The following is a 21,844-nucleotide window of genomic DNA, read 5'->3' as shown; positions in this document are numbered from 1 at the left end:
TCTCTCTAGTCTTACATTGCTTAATTACGGACGGCCAGCTCAGATAGCCCTCGTGTAGCTTTGTGCGAAATTAGAAAAACAAAAGAACAAAGAAATTATTGCAAAACAACTTTCTCGCGCAAAACTTCAGAAATGTATAAAATATGGTAACACCTTCTTAAAACCTTTTGTACCAGGATTTTTTTTTTTACGTATTAGAGATGAAAGCGTCAGTTGGTACGTAAAGTATCACGTGTCTCGGGAACTGATTTTGTACCAGTTATTTACTGAAAGTTTTAAAGAAGAAAATATTAAACAAAAACAATCCAAACAAGAAAATTATATATTTAAAAACGGCTGGTATGAGAAGAGAAGGCACTAATAGAGGAGCGAACAACGTTTCGACCTTCTTCGGTCATCGTCAGGTTCACCGGAGAAGGTCGAAACGTTGTTTGCTCCTCTATCAGTGCCTTCTCTTCTCATACCAGCCGTTTTTAAATATATAATTTTTCTCTACAATCGGGTTTTCTCGTCATCACGAATTCAAACAAGAAACCTGAATATATTTCTATAACTGTTGTGGCAAGCCATTTGTTGTACTATATAAAACAAATTTGTCTATTTATCGAGAAACGATTAGAGAAAATAATAATTTTATAACTTAGCCCTATTTTTGGTTTGAACTCCCCCACCCTCACTCACCCTCTTCTCTCCTGCTATCACCGTTGTTTGCTTGCTAACGATGACAAGACTCACTGGTCGAACTAGATATTCTCGAGGGTAGCCTTTGTTAGTTCGTACGATGGAGTAGGGAAAGAAAAGCGCCACCTGTAGCAGTACCCACGGTCTGATGACTCTCAAACCGCCTGGAGAAATATGAAGATGTTATCGTCATGATCTAACCAACATCAGCTCTTCTAGCTAGAGATCATAATTTCTGTCAGTATTTCTAATTTCGTATTCACGAAGAAGTGACGTAACACACAGGGCTCGTCTGATACTTGAAAGTGTTTATATTGATCTAATCGTTATCTTTATAAGTCGTCAATTATAGTGCCTATTATTAGTGTCACGTTACTGCTCTGCACTGTAAGCTGTGGGTGCGTTATAAGAGTGACGGTGATATCCCAATATTTGAATTGTCATTGGGTGCTGTTTACCAGTTGCCTTTTCTCTAGTCTGTCAGTTTAAAATTATAGAGACACCGGTATACATAGTCCTTGTGTAGTTTTACGATAACATCTGAAAGAGGTAATAATTTAAGCAGAGTGAAGTTTTCCGAGAGAAAACTTGGAAAAACTTTAGAAAAAGTAGCAAACTATAAATCACGTTATACAGAATAAAACTAAGTAGCAAACTATAAATCACGTTATACAGAATAAAACTAAGTAGCAAACTATAAATCACGTTATACAGAATAAAACTAAGTAGCAAACTATAAATCACGTTATACAGAATAAAACTGATCGTAAATGTGCACTACATTACAAGTCATGCAGCATAGCGGAGAGCTTCAGATGTATGGATCTGTGGAAGAGTTAAAATGACAATTTTACTTGTTTCTAAACGTTTTAAATGTAAAGAAATTACTTTGGTTTATAGGAAACGTTTCGGTGTGACGTTTCAGTTCCAGATATTTTCATTGAAAGGTAAAATATCATTAATACAAGATTTCGTCATTGAATATCCACTGAAAATGCATCGTAACCACCAAACGATTCTGGCGTGACATTATCTACGGGTTATGAACCATACTTTCATTCAAACACAAGTGAAATGTAACCATCAAATAATTCTGACTTGACAGATTGTGAGCCGTACGTTCAACCAACATAATTCAGACTTGAGATTAACACCTAAATCCACGTTAATCAGCTAATTTAGACCTATTAAGTTTTGGATATATAAATATCTTTAAGTGGTAAATGGATTTTTGTGAGATCCTTACGTATATTTAATTTTAGATTCACACAGATTTTAGCAGTGTATTTATTAGTGTGACACACAGATACATTTAATACATAAAACAGAATAAAAATCCAGGAGCTCAAGTTTAAATTATAATTCAATAAGTAGCTCTTTTACAACAAAGCCACATCGAGATATCTGCTGTATCCAACAAGAGGAATCGAATCCCCGATTTTAGTGTTGTAAGTCCATGGACTTACATTGAGGTTGTTGTTTAATTAATGGATTAACAAAGTTTTTGTTTGTTTATTTAATAAGATTTCACAATCCGTTGACCGAATGTTGTGCTAGATATTATAATTATTAATCCAAGAGTTTAAACAGTCAGGTCATTGTAGCTCGAGGATCAACTTTGAATGTGTCTGAAATAGATTTACTGTCCACACGTGTATATCTGTTTCTAAAATTGTGTGTACCAATTTATGATATTTTGTATGAGAAAAACCTTTACCTTTGCTTCAATTACTTATAGTGACACACCTTTAACAGATTATAACGTAGATATATAGTAGTTCTATTGCTTATCATATCTCGATATAGATTATACGATTTTTTATTTTTAGTGTCACTAGTAATGCTTGCAACTAAGAGTGATGGCTCCAGTCTTTTCTCATTTAGACACGCAACTTTGAAAATATAAGCGATGTTTCACACCGTACTACACGTTTTGAAGATGTAAATATATTTTAGGGATTGTTACTGTTTGTCGTGTGCCGTGAAAACCGCGCTAACAGATGCTCGTGTGTGTTAGTAAAATCGTATTATGATGATGTAAAGATATAAACTGTGATGTTTAGTCGTACTAGTTCGTTCCTCTGAAGGTGACTAATCTGAGGTTTACGCCCCCTTGTTTTTCTTCTCTTCTTTACGGCGTCTTTCAATGCTCTTTCTTTTAGCTGCTTTGTTTATTGACATAATTTAAAGTTTTGACGGTCAAATCGCTGCAAAAAAACCCAACAACAATCGTTTGAATATGAGATGACTTGTAGACAGTATTTCGTACAAAATATAAAAGGTTTGTTGAGTGTTATACCTTATAACAGGTTTGTGTTAAACAGTCAAGTAAGATCTGTATTGGACAACTCTCAGCACAACACATAAACCGTTTCTTTGGCGTTACACCAAACAACAGAACTTTGTTCAAGAGTCAACTAAGATTTAGATAAGAAAGATTGTGGACAGCATTTTGCACAACAAATCAAGATTTTTTGAGTGATATATAAGGTATAATAGATCTATGTTAAAGGAGCCAGCTAAGTCTTGTAGTAAATAAATCGTGGGTTGTACTTTGTGCAACAAATCAGGATTTTGTTGGATGATATGTAAGAGATATATGTTAAAAGATATGAGAGATATATCTTAAAACGGTCAATTAAGGTTTATATGAAATAAGTTGTGTGTTGTACTTTGCACAACACACAAAAAGTTATGTTTGGTGTTGTATAGTACTGATGTACTGTGTCCTATGCTCGTAGCATCGTGAAATCTTTTTTATTGTCCCTTCGTGTACTTGTGGTTGGTTTATAAGTACCTAATCTATTTTACAAGTAATTCACTCCATATTTCTCATTGCCCAAAGTACAGACTCGGATTCCAAATGACATTAAATACATAGGAAGTAAATATTTTAAAGATAAACTTTAAATAAACATGTCGAGTTTTTCCCTAGAATTAAACTTAGTGGTCGCTAGCAAGATCATTTATTGCTTAATTAATTGCTTTATAATTGTTTTTTGTCTTTCGTGACTTAGCGTACTCCAGGGTCTTTCTTACACTTCTCTCTAATTCCATGTTGATAAATGTGCCATTTCACCGCTGCTATAAAAATGGAAAATTCGCAGTCTGTGTAATCAGTGTATAAAATGCAAAGTGACATAAACCATGGCACTCTCAAGAACACTAGGATGTTACGATGTGCTTTCTCTTTTACACCCAAGATATCCTTTTTTTTTTTTTTCATTTTGAAACAGACTTATTTCTGCGCATCACAGTCGAGAAACAACAAAACTAAATACACTGAATATGTAAGTTTCCGTCGAACTAGTCTAGGCTAATTCTCTTCGACCTTTTCAGCCTGTGTATCACGTGACTAAACTAAACATTTCTACGTACTATATCTCAGATCGAAGCTTTGTCCTTTGATATTAACATAAAAAATAAATGTGTTTTTTCTTCATTAGGGAAGGAACTAGATCACAACAACAATAACAACTTGATACAAACGTAAGATTTAAGTTTCTTGTTTGTTTGGTTTTCATAGTTTTTCTGTGTGTCACCAGTTTAGCCTATTTAATCTTAAAGTTACCTTTGATCAACTAAATATTGTTTAACGAGAGCAGGTGATCTGGGTCGATTAATAACGGATTTTAAGAGGTTAACAAGTTATTACGGGAATGCGGAAGAGACCAAGAGATAGAGAACAGTGTTTTTAATCAATCTCGCCGCATAATGTATTAACGGATACTGCTGAAGAACAGTTTACAAATAAGGCCTATTCATTCATTATATAGACACTCCGAATGTGGTGTGAACCTTCTCAGACTGTTATATTTATTTTATGTTTTGAAATTCCTCTCCCGTACACACAAATAATCTGATTAAGGTATGTGTTAAAGGTAGTGTTATAAAACGACAATTATTACATCACCTCATTACAAGTGTTAGTTGGTGGAAACATACTTGTTTTATAGCAAATATGCTATAATAGCTTATCTGTCAGAATAGATTAGTTCACAACAACTTGCTGGAATCCTTGACAGATGACCCGTCACACAAGTGCATCCACTGAGCTAAGATATTGATAAACGATTTCTTAAGGATTTCTTTTGAGAGATCCAAATGAATTATACCTCATCTTATCTCTTAGGTGAAATCAGTGTACTAGGTAGGGCTTGACAATGCGCACGCGGTAGCTCTCTACCACATACAATAAGGGCGGAGCTAGTGTCCACGGTGATGGTGGAACAAAGAGAGCTGGCTGAGTGACGCTTGTTTGTACTAAACACACTCAGAGCACTCATTGCTGTAGCCCGCTCCGTGTTTGTCAAGTCACCGCCGTATTCTGTACCACCAAGGTTTTTTCCCATGCAGTTCCGAACAACAGTGAACTGAATAAAGGAAATACCCGTGATATTTGTAGTAATATTCACCACACTTAATATGAACTTGTATTTTTTTTTTCTTTCGGAAATACATTTTCTAGTATTTATGTCGTACTTGTATTTGATAGTTTTCAAAATATACCCTATTTTGTTCGTTGTCTTATTTTTAATTTTAAATGAATGTAATTTATTTGGAATTACAGAAACGTAATCTGCTCGTTTAATAACATCATGATTGACGAGTTCTCCCGAAGGGTCGGTGTGGTGTAATTTTCGGAATTTACCTTGTTGAAGTCCAAGATTCGATCCCCTCCTTAGAGAAGGCGCAGATAGCTCGTTTGTAACTTTGCCGTGAAACAACAACGATCTACGAGAATTTGCGCGTTGACGTTGGAAACGCATCAGAGGAAGTCATGGATGTGTGTTTGAGCATTTGTGGGAAGGTGTTGGTTGAAGAGAAAAAAACAATACAAAATAAGAACAATACAAATCGTGCAATATAAAAAATTTGTTCACTAGGGTTTTCTAATCTTAGAAAGCAATTTTTTTTTCGTGATTATACAGTTAACACGAAAAGAAAAGTTAAAGACAGGTTTTGGTTTCTGTTTAGAGCCAGGGATACAAATCATAACAGCGAATATCAATCTACTATTCCAATAGGATTAAGTTCTCAAGATCTGTTGACTAGATGCATTATTTTAACTCTTGATTAACAATAACCAAACTCGTTATAAACCGTACTAGTTCCTTTGTAATTTTTCCATATATTAAGTTTAAAGTTAACCAACTCGCAGACTAATATCGTGATAGTATTGTATTCTGTAAGAAACGTACATAGAAAGATATGGAAAAGATGGTTTCAGTATCTGCCATTTTTGAATTAAACTTTTAAGGTATGTTTCTAATGATTTACTTTTGTTTTTAAGAGAATGTCGTTATTTTTACCGCTGTGATTTCTTTGAATATTTCAATTTACATTTTTGGATCGTGCAATAGCATTAAACTGATAAGGTGAAGAAACATATTTCGTGACCCAGCATGGCCAGATGGTTAAGGCACTCGACTCGTAATCTGAGGGTTGCGGGTTTGAATCTCCGCCACACCAAAATGCTCGTCCTTTCAGTCGTAGGAGCGTTATAATTTTACGGTTACTCCCATTATTCGTTGGTAAAAGAGCAGCCCAAGAGTTGGCGGTGAGTGGTGATGACTAGCTGCCTTCCCTCTAGTCTTACACTGCTAAATTAGGGACGACTAGCGCAGATAGCCCTCGAGTAGTTTTGCGCGAAATTCAAAACAAAAACACAAAGGAGAAACATATTTATTGTGTTAACGTTTCAAAGCAATAATAGAATATTAAATGGTGTGATAACATACCACGTGACCGTAACACTTTTTAATAGTGCTGGCTAGAAATAGGCGTGATGTTAACAACAAAAGTGGTATTAATATGAATCGCATATTTCGTTTGAGGCGTCCATCGGTGAGTCATTGATAAAATCCGGAGTTCTGGCCCCTGCGGTGGACAGGTTACAGAAAGCCTATTGTGTATTTTGGCCGAATAAGGTTATATATACTATAATACACCTGACGCTGCTTGTAAGTTTTTCATCTGAAAACGATTAACACTGAATGTTTGATGTTTTGAAAGTTTTGTAGACAAAGTTTGCAAATCCTCATTCACCAATAAAAATCACTGGGAAGAGAAATGGTAGTCTTTTAAATATATGCTTGATAGTCCAAGTTAATCGTACTTTCTTCATGGCATAGCCTTGTTGAGTGAATGTGAAACTATGAAAATCTTTTGTTTTCTCGATAACTCACAACTAAAAATAAACTTGAACAAAATTTCCTGTTTTTATAGTTGTACACGAGGTAAAATAGAACAATGACAAGAAGTGTGATGGTTTCTACCGTTGGTTTGATGAGTTGATATTATTTTCAAGGTTTGTATATTGTCTCTATTTGTACCTATAAACGTGTTTAAAAGGTGTAAAAACTGCCTCAGATGTTCAATACACATTACAAATTTTGTTTTTGTCCCAGCGGTAAATTTACATAGTTATGAAACGACAGTATATACATTCACAGTTTTCGAATAAGAAACCGTAATAAATTAATTCATATTTGTATGTAGGAAATTCAGGTGCTGTTTTCTATAGTATTTCAAGTACTGGAATTCTTTCCACTTAGTTCAATAACAGCTACTTACGGTTTTCCTGTTTTTAATGTTTATAGCCAGATCATTGTATGTAATACAAACCACAGTATCATTGGGTCAGTATGTTTCGTTTAAATTGCCAGGTGCGTCATATATATTTTTCGAAATGGAAAATAAAGCCACGTTTCTAATAGTATGCATATTTAAGGATTCATATAATGTTTGTCATTTATTGCCAACAAATATGATTTCTGAATGTTTCAACGCCTCTCAAGAAGGACATATAAGAAGTGCTACCATTGGTGTATCTTGTAAACCAGATATGTTCGTGAATAACCACCACTGCTATCCTAACCTTTCCGTTGAACTGACATAGCAGAAAACTTTATATAAGTTGTATAATTTTGTTTTTACTTTTGTTTTTACTTTTGGCTTTTAATCTTATTTTGAACGTGTGTAGCGTTTCGTACTAGAGTTCAGAAACGTTTCTGCACATGTATCACACATTCCTATCGTGTGTTAATTCGAGTTGAACTGTTGTGTTGTAACGAAACCTATTTTAATAGTTTCATTTCTGCTAAGTTTAACTGTTGTGTTTATTAAGTTGGATTAATAACATCAAATACAGTGTAGTGTCGCAACAAGAAACTTGTTGTTGCCTTTTTCACATAAACGTAACTGTGCAAAGCTATTTGTAAATGATGCAGAAATCAAGTTTTGAGAAAGGAGCCTTCAGTTTTGTTTTGTTTTGTTTCTTTTACAGAACAAACTGAGAAATGGAAGCTGAAAACTCGTATAGTAATAAGTTATTTAGCACTATGCTATCCTACTTTACTTCATAGTACAACTAGTAATACACTATTAACACTTTACAACGTAAGGTATTTAGCACTATGCTATCCTACTTTACTTCATAGTACAACTAGTAATACACTATTAACACTTTACAACGTAAGGTATTTAGCACTATGCTATCCAACTTCACTTCGTAGGACAGATAGTACCAAACCATTCCATTTCACTCATAGAACAGCTAGTACCACATTTTTAAAATTGACATCGTAGAACAGTTAGTCCGTACTTTTTAAATTTACTTCGCGGAAAAGCTAGTATCTATCTATTCTACATCAGAACATTGGCTCTTTAGATACAAGATAAGTATCAAAGATTCCACTTAAGTACGTAAAGTATTTAGTTGTATGCTATCCCAGTTCACTGAGCTGAAGACTATATGTCATTAGATAACATGTTATTAACTTCAATTATGCGTCATAATTAACATACAATACACAACAATCACTTGGGGTCCAGATTACGAGAAACGGTCGTAACCGCGTGTGGTTTAAGACTTTGTGGATGTGTAAATCACTTGTCAAACGTAGCTAGATGGTTTTGACACCGCTTTTGCACTGCAGTCAGTGTGACAATGAGAATTGTTTTGTTTACAGTACTTTTATATTGTTCTTACAGATGTGACACTCTTACACTGCTTTTTATATTGTTCTAGCAGATGTAACACTCTTACACTGCTTTTTATATTCTAACAGATGTAACACTCTTACACTGCTTTTTATATTGTTCAAACATATGTGACACTCTTACACTGCTTTTTATATTGTTCTAACATATGTGACACTCTTACACTGCTTTTTATATTCTAACAGATGTAACACTCTTACACTGCTTTTTATATTGTTCTAACAGATGTAACACTCTTACACTGCTTTTTATATTGTTCAAACATATGTGACACTCTTACACTGCTTTTATATTGTTCTAACATATGTGACACTCTTACACTGCTTTTTATATTGTTCATATGTTCAAACATATGTGACACTCTTACACTGCTTTTCATATTGTTCAAACATATGTGACACTCTTACACTGCTTTTTATATTGTTCTAACAGATGTAACACTCTTACACTGCTTTTTATATTGTTCTAACAGATGTGACACTCTTACACTGCTTTTTATATTGTTCAAACATATGTGACACTCTTACACTGCTTTTTATATTGTACGAACATATGTGACACTCTTACACTGCTTTTCATGTTGTTTAAACAGATGTGATACTATTACAGTACTTTTATGTTCTAACAAATGTAACTCACGAATACTTGGATACTATTTCCAGAAACATTTGTGCGGTATGTTACACCATGTTCATAGTACCTCGAGTGGTATGATTAGTGGATAGTAGTGTTTAGATGCCACGCGAGGAAACAAACACATTTCCTGTGAAAATCTATCCGCCTTCTATGATTGACCAGTAATTTCCAGAAAGTAACATGTTTACACATGAACTAATTTACAAACAGAGTTAAAGTAGCAGTATGTTTTTTTATATTATCGGAACTACACCTCAGGAACACGAATTCACACTTTAAATCCCGCCGGAAGTGTTTGTTTTCCAATCATAAATCGTACAGTTTAACGTGTTCATATTATAGCATCGAAGGTTCCCTGCATAACATGTGACTCAAGCGTATAATATGTTATGCATTATGAGGCACTCAAATCCTCATAACAGCCCTTATCCACACCATACAGCCATATACTATTTCAACAAGCCCAATATCGAAGAAAGGGCGTGACACAAGTATCTTTTTATTACGGTGGTCTGACTTGAGTAAGGCGGCAGGCTGTTACAGAATTCTAGTGCCTCAACAAGATAAGCTATGACGTTTCTCTTCCTGATAACATTTTGGTGACGGGCCACACACCAAGTTGATTCCAGCATTGTACAGCAATTATAATAACGCGTATCCTTTTTGTTCTTGCATTAAAACCAAACAGTGGTACGAGCTTTATTAAGTACGAGCAATCAGACCCTCAGCTCCGTGTAATGAGTTTGGAGAAGCAAGCTGAGAGACACACACACACACGCAGAGAGGAGAGAGAACCGTCGCTAGGTACGGTCACGTCTGCGCAGAGTTTTGCTGCACGCCGTTTCAAACTCTAACGATGATGGATCGCGGTGGTGGCTGGGACTGCCATAAGATCTCAGGCGGAACAAGCTGGTTTGACAGAGAGACTGGGAACTCGATTGACACACGCGAATTGACAAGGACAAACTACTGGTGAGGTCGAAGAATGTAGTTTCTTACCAGAAGTTACAATTAACTATCAGCTATTATCTAGAGCCACGAAAATATTAATAATGTGTACTGCCAAAAGCACTAATAAATTATGTAGCAATCAGATTATTTAATTTAGTTAGTACTATCGAAGTGACTGTAGCAGTTTTTCTTACTCGAAGTTTTGTTTTTATGTGGCGTGCATAAAAAGTGGCCAACAAAGCGCTGTGTCTTTGCAACCTCGAATATTATATGTGTACTGGAACAGCATGGTCCTGTATTAGTGCTCACGTTTACCGTGCGATCAAGTGAACAGCCTTCTTGACCTAAACGCTAGTTCTATGGCCTTCTATTTCGTCATGTCGATGGGGGCGTAAACATGATTGAATGTACTTAGGGACCATATATAAATTGAAAATAAAATAGGTTTTTTTTTTTTTTTAAATCAACTGCTTTACCGTTGGTATCGCTAGGAGTAACACTTTTAATTTTTTATATAGATGCAGTTTGTATCGTTTCATCTTCGAATAATGGTGTGCTTGTCAAACCGTTATTTCAAATTATCTTTAATAATAACCAAGTATACAAATACAGTGTTTATAAACATATGACATCTTACAGGACAGTCAACATCTTTCTCTTTTGTTGAAAAGTTACTATCTCGACCACGTGTAAAACGTGGGAGTACTCCTACCGTTATTAACAACACATTTTTTATGAAATGGGTTGGGAGCAATGTTGGACTCTAGGATGGACGCTGTCCACTTCTGTTTTTAAGGAAACTCTTTTTCATACAACTCGCACTGTTATTTGTCTTGGACAGTAGTTATGAATGGTGTTGATTTTAATATATTCACATTAGGTAACCCTATACAACTTATTTTCTGAGATTCCTGGTTGAGATTCAAAGTATTAAGGTGAATTTAACTTGTCTTTCTTACCGTAACAGAACTTTATGTGGAGCTGACTACATATTATTAAACATAAAATCTTGATTGGGATATTTAGACAAGAAAGTGCCAAACAGTTATTGAACGTGTTTTATTTTAAAGACAGTAGGGAAGCCTTTTTATTATTATTTTGATTGCTTTTTTATCATAGTTACAAGGGCTGCTTAAAAAAGTTAGCTTGTCATATATGAGATCACAAGTTTTTAACTTAGACTCCCTCGTTTTACACTTTTTAAATATTTTTATTAAACACGTATTCTCTTAAGTTCAAACTCGCTTTGTGATAACAACATTACGAAAGCACGATCTGAACTCACTTTATTAATATCAGAAGTGTTCTCTCAAATCACGTTACTAATATCAGAAGTGTTCTCTCAAATCACGTTATTAATATCAGAAGTGTTCACTGAATCTTCTCGTATTATTGTTGCACAAACATTTTCTCAACTCTTACATTATTGTCACGCAAGTATTCTATCAACTCATATACTATATATCACTCGAGCGTTTTCTCTCGGTATTGTTAATAAACTATCAATTTGCACTTTGCAACATAACCGATATTGTCGTTTACTAGCAGGATATCGGTCGGTCCTTAGTTAATCTTAGGATGCTACCGTTAAATTTTCAAACATTAACCTCAGGTGGTATGGAGCCATACTGATCTCATGCTGGCATTCGAGATTTAGATAAAATAATTTGTAAACACAATTCACCTACTTAATTTCTAAACCACCATAATAATCGTTCGTGAGAAATGGGAATATAAATATATATAGTGAAATTAAATAAATACACTTAAATGAAGTTAAGTAAGTAAACAAAATCATGAGACGGGACTGCGTTAGAAACAGCAAATCCCAACCTCTGATTAATTATACTATAACCATATTTTTAAATCGATTTTTTTAAAAAAATGAAGCGTATTTTGTTTAATTATTATTTTAATGTGTTTTGTTTAGGCAGTTAAAAAAAATATGGTCATAATATATAGTGTCTAGACCAGCACGCTGTTTGTCACATCCAAGCCGACCTGACAAACTCTGATGTTGGGTCTCTTCATAACTGGATATACATAGCAGTAGTAATATGGTTGACATAAGATCTTCCGTGTTTTAACTCCTGGGTTCTTCGAATTACATAGGATTATTATAAAATAAACTTTAACTTATCTCGTACTATCTGAGATTATTTTTATATATAAGAAGAACCACGTGCTAGTGTTTATTTTTTATTTATTATTTTTCTACAGTTAATTGGTAATGCTGTTATCACTAGACAATTTAGGTTGGATATTTTGTTTCGACCTTTATTACTATACTGCCAACAGCTGGATTAATTCTTTTTTGTCAGATCTATAATTCTGTGCTTGAACGCTTGCTTGTTAGCGGCAAGTTACAGAATCGAATAACCTTGTGGGGATTTTGTATATAATACTGTACTGGTACACACAAACATATTTAATGCGATGTTATATTTCTGTTTCTCTGATATTTAATTTTGGCAGACTGGCACTTCTGATAAGAGGAAATTCGGGATGAAACATTATGGTAGGTTATTACAGATAATAGAACATGTTTACAGCAGTTCTCACCCTCTTCAGTGGCACAGCAGAAACTCTGAATAGAAACTTATAAAGCTAACAACCAGATTTCATTGCTGGTGGTTAGCACTATATCAATAGTCCATTGTGCAACTTTGCGCTTAACTAGAAACAAACAGTAACACATCTAATGTGTTTTTTGTTGTTGCTTTTTTTTTTTTGGGGGGGGGGGGTAAATTATTACGGAGGTCCACGAGCAAATTGAATTTTTGTACAGTGAAAATACAATAATATGTGGCCTGGGATTGAACTGTATTGTAGTTTAACAATGCACACAACAAACATATTCTAGTTTTTTTAGGAAGTGGGGTCCACTGTTCTTCCAAAGTTAGTGAACCTGTATGATTTACGCTATACATCGATTGAATATTCATTAATATTACTATTTTGTTTGGTCCGACCGTCAAATAATTTTGTGAAATACCTTTTTTATTCTTATTATTTATTAATTAACTTAATTACGATCTAAGTTTAAAGTAAATCTTTATTTGAAAATAATTTGATAGGATAATTTTTTTGGCTAGAAAAATGGTAAAGATGAGAAATCATGGACGCAAAAATATATTTATACTTTTTTTTAAGAAAGTAAACCAGTAGATGGCAGTAGATGTAGAGCAAGTTCTTGTGACGGGGCGGGGAAAGCTGATGGGCGGAGCTCTAGGTGTCAGAACCTCAAAGTCTTATTCGTTGTTTTATTATGGTAACTAAGTTTTCTATGACCTTATCGACACGCCTTTCTGCAGTGGATGTTCAGCAGTAGGAGTGATATTACCAGAGAAGCTGAAACCAGCTGAGCTGAGGACTATGGTAAGCACCCGATGAGATTGATGACCTCGCAATGGGTTGCTGTTTGTAACTTGTAAAAGCGGGACCTGTCACAAAAGGTTTTCCAAGCTTCACTTGTACCGAGTGTTATGTGTTCTAGGATAGCTCTATAACCGCCATGCTGAAACACTGAGTCACAACCTTTCAGCCCCTAACCTAACGCACGTAAGTTTGCTTTCACATATTCTGGTAAACCTTTTCTAAGCTTGTGGAAGATGTTTTTCTGAAGATTGTAACATAGGTTACGTAGTATTTGATATATGCACTCTTAATGTACTGTTCTTAAATATTTAAAAAAATATTAACTTTTGGTTATGGAACCGAGTTACTATCACCTTTTACTGCAAGCTTTGAATATCAGTGTTTATTGTACCGTATTTCAAATTCTTTTAATCTGATTCGTTTGCTTTAGCGACGAAAGGGGGAGGGAAAGTTTGATGTTGAAAGTTTAATAAATCTGAGCATATGTTCTGGGAGGTAATACGAATAGTGTTAGAAGAACACGAAAAATGTTCTTGTACCTTAATATCGGGTCTCCAAAATATTCGTGTTTTCTGGCTTGACATAAGAAGAATCTGAGCATTACAAGCAGATTAAGGCTTTTAAAATTATGTTTTGCTTATTTTGATTTGCTTGTAAATTTTAAATAATGTTGTTTAGTCTACCCTCAAACTATGTTCCTAACGACGAGATTAGACTATTACAGATTAAAATATTACTGTTAACGTGTTTGGAAATAGAGTAAACTTTGGTAAATCAGCATGATATACGTTTAAGGTGCTCATTGGCCAACTTTGTTTAAATAGAAGTTAAATGTTTTCAGAATAAATGTCTAAACGTCAAATATCGCTTAAAGGTACAGTAATTGTGACAACATTAAACCTTCACCTCTCTGTTCACCGAGTGAAAGGAAACGCAAAAGGGAATTCTGTAGTAGATAAAGTAATTTCGTATATTTCGAATTTTAAAAAAATGCACGTGTCTTGGAGTGTGAATAGTTAACTTTGTCTTACTCTTTATTTTCCTCAACGGTAAACTCTGAAGTCTCATAACTACAAAATCCGGGTTTCGATACCCATGGTGGGCAGAGCACGGATGGCCTCATATGCAGCTGTTCTTGTGTTTAGCAACGATCCCTGAACGATCATTGTATTTGGTCGTCTTCTATCTTCTGCGAAGATGTGAAACTTTGTGTTACAGCAGGGGCGCTTTTCGTTTTTGGTGTTAAAGTAATCTAACCTATGACACAAATTGACAGTATAAAGGAATTAGAGGAATCTAGTTGCTCTATGTTGATTCTACATGTAAAAGTTTAGGCTTACACGTTGTATTTTGTTCTAAAACTTGGAGTTATTGAATAATGGTTGCGTTGCTGTAGACCTGGGGTTTGTGGCTTTTATAGATGTATTGCAGCCAATTTGTTTGAGTTTTGTTATTTGAATTTGAAAGAGAACTAAGCTAGATAAATTTTTCACCCCCAAGAACAACAAAAAACAACAAACATGCCAAGCCACATTAATAATAGTGAGAAAAAACTATAAAAGTTGTTTCTTGTGTAGAGCTACACAATGAGCTATCTGTGCTGTGTCCACAACGGTTATATAATTCGATTTATATCACTTTAATCTCTTGCTGTTGAACCACTGGTGGCGATAGTGACAAGTGTTTGGGTAAAATACAAACAGTTATTATGTTGTAGTCGCTCCAGAACCAACAGAAATTAGATGAGATATAGAACTTACATGAACTTTATAACTAAATCATAATTATAGGTTTAAATCAAATTTAATATTTTCGAAGTTCACATTTTTTTCCCCAAACCATACATTGATAAAAAGTAAATGCTTGATTGTAACTCTTTTTCAAGTCCTTACGTTCTTGTAAGCCTATTTGGCTGGAAAAAATTAATTGATATATTTGTCGATTTTACGCTAATTCGTTTCCTTCATCTCTCACGTGCTCTTTACAACAGTTCTGACGTCGTACAAAGACGTGGCTACGCAAGTCCCACGAAAACAAGTTGTTACTTTATAATTAAGAACTGCTAAGTTTCCCCTTCTAATCAGGCTTATGGTGTCGAATATTTTTCATATCTCGTGTTAGTTAACTAATCACTTTTGTAGGTATGTTTGGTATTCTGTATGTCTGGAATTCTTGTTTTTGTTAGATTGCTTTGATAATTATTATTATCTCACAAAAAAGGGAAGCTTCTAAGATCTCCGTTCATAGATTTAGTTTTCAATCGTCTTCCTTGGTACTGTATAATATCATCGTTGGTAGACTTAATTTTCAATTGTTTTGCTGGTATGCTATGAGACTATCGTTGATAGATTTAGTTTTCAATCGTCTTCCTCGGGTGAGTATGACATTGGCGTTGATAGATTTAGTTTTCAATCGTCTTCCTCGGGTGAGTATGACATTGGCGTTGATAGATTTAGTTTTCAATCGTCTTCCTCGGGTGAGTATGACATCGGCGTTGATAGATTTAGTTTTCAGTCGTATTTCTTATCCAGTGCTGAAGAACTACCTTATTGTGTGTGACTATCTCTTTCTTTTCAGTATATTAATGTAGTTCAACTTCATAACTGTTATAAAGTCAATACTTAGTTTCTGCTGGCTCTTTCTGGACCTATTTTGTATCTTTTAGTGATAAACCTAAAGATGAAAGTACTGAAATTAATTCTAAGGAGGGCATTGTTTTCATAGCAGATGAATATTTGCTAACCTAAATTATAGTTTTCTTTCTGCACACCCTTCAACAATGGATCGATCTCCACTCCCCCCTTGCGGAATGTAAGCACTACGTGAAGAATTATCTTGAATTCAAAGGAATGACTCTAAGGTTGGCTCATTCAATAGTTAGTTGGTAATACTAGAAGGCAGTAGTTAGTTGGTAATACTAGAAGGCAGCTCTGTACCTTTGTTTTTGTAGTTTTGTAGATTGTTGCCATTCATATATTTGTTCAAAGCTGACAAAGAGCCACGTGATGTTAGGTATTCAAAATACATGGTACAACGAAGTTTTACAATGATAGCGGGTGTGAATAATAGTTAAGTAAAACTCGTATTTTGTCGCATACATCAGGTAGTCCAGATTTGGTAGATGATCCTTTGATGTGTCTAGATCCAGTTGTTTGAAACTCTCTATTTTGGTGATTATTAACACCGGTCTACTTGTAGTAGTCCACCATATCATCGTGCATATGTCCATGAAGTTCAGGTTTCACCCATTTCATCAGTCTGTCGGTATTGTTATTTAAATGTTACACGACGTTTAATTAAAAACTCCCAGAAATAAAAGTTTTTTGTTTTAACTGTTTTAAAGGCCTGAACATAATACAGTGTAAACTAAACTGGCACAAGAAAGCATGCTATGCTTTTAAGCCTTACAGCTATAGCTGTATGAAACATACTGCCTTTCTAAAGATTTCTTGTTCTAGCCGAGTGTATAAGGTGAAAGTCAAATACATGTAATGTTTGTCCATTGTTAGAGGACTTCAGTGAAGCCTGTTTAACGTAAGAAATTTTCAAGTTTCTAAACGGGCATTAAAGTATAAACATCTGATTAAACAGATAACATTTGTTAACATTCAGGACCATTCTCTATTTTTCTTGCATGTTATAACGTTGCATATACATGTGTCGTAAAGTTATTATAAAAAAAAATCCATATAGTATGAGCATCCAAGAACTGAAGGCTCCTTCAACCAATATAATTTCTTCTTATACCAGTAAAGTTGATAACACGCATATAACCCGTTAGAAGATACGCCTCAAAGTGTGTGTGTGTGTTGTGAAGAAGGAATGGAGCTGCTGTTGTTACTGACACGCCCACATATCATTTCTTTAACACACACACACACACACACACACACAATACAGCTGTTACAAGCCTTGGTTTATATTACAGCTTGTAAGCGACCTGTTATGTACAAAGGAGTTATAGAAAATATTTTTTATAAACATTTTGTTGAGAGCTAAAGAGAGGGCGAATAAAAGAAACTTAGCGTAGCAATGCTTCTATTACGCTTGTCTGTTTCTGCATTATGAATGTTTTCCACATTACTAGGTTTCTTTGTCTCTGAAATGGAATGTCACCCCTCCTCCCCAAGCTAATGCAGTCCGTCAGTTTTATTTTGGCTTCGGCTCCCTTGTATGTCTCATTACCCAAACGGAATTTGAATATTTTGCCCATCTCAGCCATTATTTGTAAAGTCACGTTGACTAGAGCCTAAAACAAAAAAAAAGTTTATTGACATGAGTTCTCGAGCCTACCAGGACATAGACGTTTGGTTATTGGTATTTCGGGTCTTGGCTGTATAGTTTTTATATATGGCTTTAGACCAACTCTTGTCTTTTCTCACTACTTATGAGGTTACTGGTATACACTTTTGTAAGATTTAGCACATTGGAAAGTCTTCAAAAGAGTTGCAGTGCATGACATCAGGTTAATTATTTTCTCGTGATATTTTATTTTTTTGGGTTGGTCTTGCATCGAAGATACGACATGAAACAGATTGGGTTTTATGCGAACTACCCGAGTTGTGTCTACGGCAAGGTCGTATAGGGCTGGCATGAACTCGGGCTTGTGTAAAATATTCAGCAAGAGTCGGGCAGCGAGTCTGAAACCTCTGTAGTGCAGGTGCTTGAGGTTACAAACTGGACGGATGTCAAGCCATGCGTGTCGTCTTCCAGATAAGACGAAAGCTGCGAGTGACTTGACTCCAAGAATAATACGCTTCAATACTCCATGAGGGAATCGCCAGAATATTTAGTAAAAATAAATAACGTAGTCAGACTCAGTGTTGTTTTTGTTATTATTATTTGTGTGACGTGAAAGGCTCTGGGGTAAGAGGGGGCAGAATGTTTCGTATAATCGCTGATGAAATTTTATCGGTACTTTTGATGTAAAGTTTGGTGTTGCTTTGTAAATTATTAACACTAAAATATCTTCATAACGAAGTTAGAAATCAAGAAAATGATATATGGGTGAGGGAAGAGAGAGGTCCATAAGAAATACAAGTTTCGAAAGAAAAATATAATTGAAGTGCTTTTTTTACAACGGTAGACATATACTGTTAACAGCTGCTTAAAGGTAAACGATGATTTAGAAGTGTTATTTTGAAAATTATACTTACAGATATGGCCATTTAATATACTGTTTGCTGCATGGTCTGTTCTGACAGTTTCCTAAGCGGTGAGCGAACGAGATATGTTTTTGTTAATTTCCAAATCTGTTATTGGAATCCATTTAAAACAGTTCAATAAAACAACTCGTTAATTACGTAGGTTTCGAAATGTTTGAGATAATTCCACTTATAAAATGTTTGTTTTTTTACCCTATCGATATCCCCCACCTTTAACAAGTAAAATTGTTCTTGTGTTTTTCAACTGAGGATTGCTAGATTTTACTTGTTGGAGTGTGTGTTTCCTTATAGTAAAGCCACAATGGGCTATCTGCTGAGTACACCGAGGGGATTCGAACCCCTGATTTTAGTGTTGTAAATCCGTAGTTACCATTGTACCAGTGGGGGATTATTTTTAAGCTTAATTGCTTCCTTACCGGAGCATTTGTGTAAGTTAAATTATCTTGTACATTAATTTAAACGTTATTTTATCTTTTTTAACTGACCTTTGCCCTTTTATTCTGTGAATAGCAGCTAGTAAAAGCTCTTGAAGTTCGTGTTTTTATTTTGTAATTATATGACTGAACTAATGTGCTTTAATCACGGGCGTGATTATTATAACGTAAGAAAGAAAGTATAGTTTCAACAAGAGATGGAACCATGTTGGACTGTGAAGGTCCATTCATAGGTTTATTAATCTGGACTATTTGAACAGGTCTTCTAACAAGAATGAGTGCGCGTCCTAGTGGTTGGTGAGGCTCTGCAAATACGAGGGTCCATGATTTGTGTTATGTTGTTTTCGCGAAATCGCGTTTCTCACATTGGCGCCGTGGATTTGTGACTGTTAAGTCCTACTATTCAGTTGAAGTACTCCAAGGGTTCACGATGGGTGCTGCACATTATCTACATTCTATCTAGTCTATCAATTCAAATTTAGGGACGACTAGCGCAGATAACCATTGTGTAGTGTTCTTGAATAGTTGAAAGTAACAAACAGTTTTTAGTCTTTCTTAATTTCATGTTCAATAATTTCTTTATGCTACAGTCATAAATATTTTTAAATAAGTGAGAAACAAGGCTGCACAGAAATCGAACTGTCAATTCGATGTATTAAACAAATTCTTGTGATGAATTAAACGATTAAAACGTAAAATATCGCAAATTTCAACTTTCTCCCGAATAAAATAAGACTTTTGGATTCTACCAACTGACTCGTAATTGGCCCGGCATGGTCAGGTGGTTAAGGCACTCAACTCGTAATCCGAGGATCGCGGGTTCGAATCCCCATCACACCAAATATGCTCTCTCTTCAGCCATGGAGGCGTTATAAAGTGACGGTCAATCCCATTTTTTGTTGTTTGAAGAGTAGCCCAAGTGTTGGAGGTGGGTAGTGATGACTAGTTGCCTTCCCTCTACTCTTACACTGCTAGATTAGGGACGGCTAGCGCAGATAGCCCTCGTGTAGCTTTGCGTGAAGTTCAAATCAAACGAAACTCGTGACATCCAAACTCCAATAACTGTCATTTTTGTTGAATGTTTCAAATTAATATTTTAATTTTTGGAAATTGTAGAAATGGCAAAGTAACTTGTATAGTTGAAAATGTTGTGTGGAGTTAAAATTTAAGACTGTCACGGTTTCAATCCTTGGCTCCACTAGTAAGCAGACGTGGTCACAGGTTCGAGTTCGTTTTTTTTTTTTCCTATTCAGAATAATATGCATTTATTTGTAATTTGTTTAGCAATTTGTGAGAATAAATGGAGACAACATTTTAGTAGATGTTCATTAATATTCGTCAGCTTTATTAATCTTAAGTTGAGTAGTTTGATTATTTTGACTGTGGTCCTCTGAAAAGATGAGCCGCTAATTGCAAGTAGCGAGTATTCGAAGTGACTTCGGGTTCGTGGTATCGACAACCTCGCAAAACGTATTAGTTGGGAGTTTAAGGTAAGCCATAAGGTGTGATAACGCTATTAGGTAAATATTTACTGAAGATTCATAATAGGCTTTACTTTGCTATTATATAACAAGCGTGTGTAAAAGTAACAGTAATAATAACTGTATTAATAAATGGAACATATACCTGATATCTTCTCCAACTTTAGAAAGCAATAACAAATAAAATTGAAACCAGGATATCATGAACTGAACTCGGAACAACGTCTAACGGGCCATTTTATTACGAGTTTAAAGCACACAATGTACTAATATTGCAATTTACCCTTTTGGTTTAATAGTTTCTATTTAAAAATAAACCTGGCGGGAGTGTTTGAAAACTTGCAAAATAATTCTTTATAATTATTTTGTGTGCGCTCCGAGGGCGTTACGATAGCTTGAGTTTGATTTGGTTGGTTTAGAACTTCGCTCAAAATTACAGAGGTTTGTATGCGCTAGCCGTCCATAATTTAGCGGTGATAGTCTCGAGGAGGGGTTACTCTTTTACCAACAAACAGTGTGACTGACCGACATGTTATAACGTACCCATAGCTGACAGGACGAGCATGTTCGTTTCTAATAGTTTTCTGCGCTCGCTCCCAAGGTGTTGCACTCGAGTCCAGTATTTTCTTTTCTTTATTGCATTTATGGTGTTGTACGGAAGGAATGTTTCATTTTCTCTTTGCCATCTGAAGTTTATAATCACTTATTTCAGTATATTTCTCCTGAAGAAAATATAAAATGGCTGTAGATATTTATTATAAAAAAACAAACAAACATCACGGATACTCACGCTGATGCGAAAACTCTTTCAACGCATGAGTGTGGTACAATTTTTGAGAACGTAGGTGTCACATGTTCAACTACTTGACACCTATCTTGCGCAATTATGTATAACGTTCAGCTTTAGTTTGTTTCACTGTATCATTGAACTATTTTCTCCAGATAAACACAGTTTACTGTAGTGCCTGAATTACCCGTGAGTTAGTGGGTAATCTGTAAAATTACTACATTAAGATTGTCATCTTAACAACAACTGATTATTTCAAGCATGGGCAGACAGCGTATTAGTTTATTTATTATTGTAAGATTACGATAAGACAATTAGTGCTGAAGG

The 21,844-nt window shown here is 35.0% G+C and overlaps 1 protein-coding gene across 36 annotated transcripts in view; it reads left to right on the top strand.

Annotated features, from left to right (window-relative positions):
• Positions 1-21,844, top strand: part of LOC143238328 (protein phosphatase EYA1-like) — a 241,022-nt gene that overhangs the window by 87,636 nt on the left and 131,542 nt on the right. For 16 of the 36 annotated variants that reach the window (XR_013020532.1, XR_013020531.1, XR_013020530.1 and 13 more), the window contains exon 1: positions 13,587-13,833. The exons of 17 other annotated variants lie outside the window; for them this stretch is intronic. The gene's annotated coding sequence lies outside the window, so the exon portion shown is untranslated. Of the gene's footprint in view, positions 1-10,071; positions 10,294-13,586; positions 13,834-21,844 lie in introns of those variants that run through there. 3 more of the 36 variants (XM_076478455.1, XM_076478453.1, XM_076478460.1) reach the window with 3 other exon arrangements.

This window comes from Tachypleus tridentatus, chromosome 13 (genome assembly GCF_004210375.1).
Source record: "Tachypleus tridentatus isolate NWPU-2018 chromosome 13, ASM421037v1, whole genome shotgun sequence".
Taxonomy (NCBI): Eukaryota; Metazoa; Arthropoda; class Merostomata; order Xiphosura; family Limulidae; genus Tachypleus; species Tachypleus tridentatus.
Note: the sequence above shows the minus strand (reverse complement) of the source record. Positions and strands in the feature narration are given on the sequence as shown.